Source organism: Aythya marila, assembly GCF_965140915.1.
Source record: "Aythya marila genome assembly, chromosome: 8".
Taxonomy (NCBI): domain Eukaryota; kingdom Metazoa; phylum Chordata; class Aves; order Anseriformes; family Anatidae; genus Aythya; species Aythya marila.
Window position 1 is genome coordinate 2,825,552 of NC_139049.1, and position 1,649 is coordinate 2,827,200.

The following is a 1,649-nucleotide window of genomic DNA, read 5'->3' on the forward strand; positions in this document are numbered from 1 at the left end:
TTCACCTTTTTAGAGACATGGGTTCAAATGAATGTAAAAACAGTTTGGGCACTTTAATAGTGTTTCAACATCCATGATATTTTGAATTGTCATTTATTTTTCTTTCTGTGATTGTTTTTCCTCAATTAGAAATAGTATTGAAACATTTACACAGTCCCCTTTTAAGAATAGCTGTATGACTGAAGCATTACAGTGGTAAAAGCTATCACAATGTTCAATTCAAAGCAGTTTTCTGTCACTTCTCCAATATACCTACTGTAGATTTATTGATGTCTGATTACTTTGTGACCCAGTGCTTGTTCTTTGAGTTGGCTTTGAAATCAATAAATAGCTATCAGCTATTTAAAGGTCATGGTCTAACTTAGGGGGCTTTCATTAGACTTCACTGTGTGAAATAAATTTTATTAAGTTCTTATCTGCTTTATCAGAAATACACCCAAGATCTGACCTAAAAGATACACTTCGTATATCGTAGTGATTACTCAATCTGAAATACTAGCAAAATAAGATTCATCCATATGTGAAACTCATGAATCAACATCTTTTTTTTTCAAGACTCAGACACCGAAAGGCATCAATGTGACTATCTCACGATTGCCTTGAACAGTAGTTATGGATCTGACTGAGCTGCTCTCTCAAGCTTTTCATCTATATAGTGTGGTGTTCTGTATTTTTTAAAGTAAAAATGTGTCAGATTTCAGAATGTGCTTGCATGTTTCAAACAGAAGTATGAATCGAAGTTTACTGTTCTTTGGGTGGGTTCAGCTTTCTTTGGGTGGATTCAGCTTGTGCTGAACTATTTCTACTCTGAAACATCTGTATCAGATAGCATTTAGTGATTGCCATATGTACAATGTTGAGATAACTTTAAATATCTGCAGTGCTTGAGTGTTTACAAATAGAGGGGTTTTTATAACTTTAATTCATTCCTCTTGCCAGGCCTATTTCCTTAATTTTTAGGTTTCTATACTTCTCTCAGTTTGAAAAGCTCTGTGGAAAAACATTTCAAGGGAAAGAATGTATATTGAAATTGTTATAAACTAAGCAACTTTTATTAAGAGCGTATATTTGTATCAGTCACAATTAAAAGCAATGATAGTCATAAATGGCATGGAAGTGTTTTTTTATGAACTCAGTGAAGAAAATCCCTGTTTATTTATTGATACATAGTCTTTAAAGGGGGTATATTTGCACATGTATTGTTATAAAGAAGTTGTATTCTTTGCTCTTCAGAATGTGAAAATGTAAAGCATCATTTTTATTATAATTTTACTAAAAAAAAGGATTGAGTTAACTTGATCCACTCAGTGAATGAGTTTTAGATTATTGTAGAGCTTTGCCCTAGGCATTTGATACTCCAAGCTCAATTTCAGATTTTTAAATAATTTTATTTTTTTGACATGAATAGAAAGTGGTTGCTGATTTCTACTTTCCTTTTTTTTTTTTTTTTTTTTTTTTTTTTTTTAATAATGGAGCAGTGAAAGAATTCCAAAGGTGTTGGTCAGGAAATATCTATTGGCACATACAGTATATAAATGAATTAAAATAAAACCTGCATTAGCATTCTGACTAAAAATTGTAGCAAGTACTTTTATTTATTGTGATTTAACATTTCATTGACAGGCACCTTTGCCCTGCAAGAATAACAG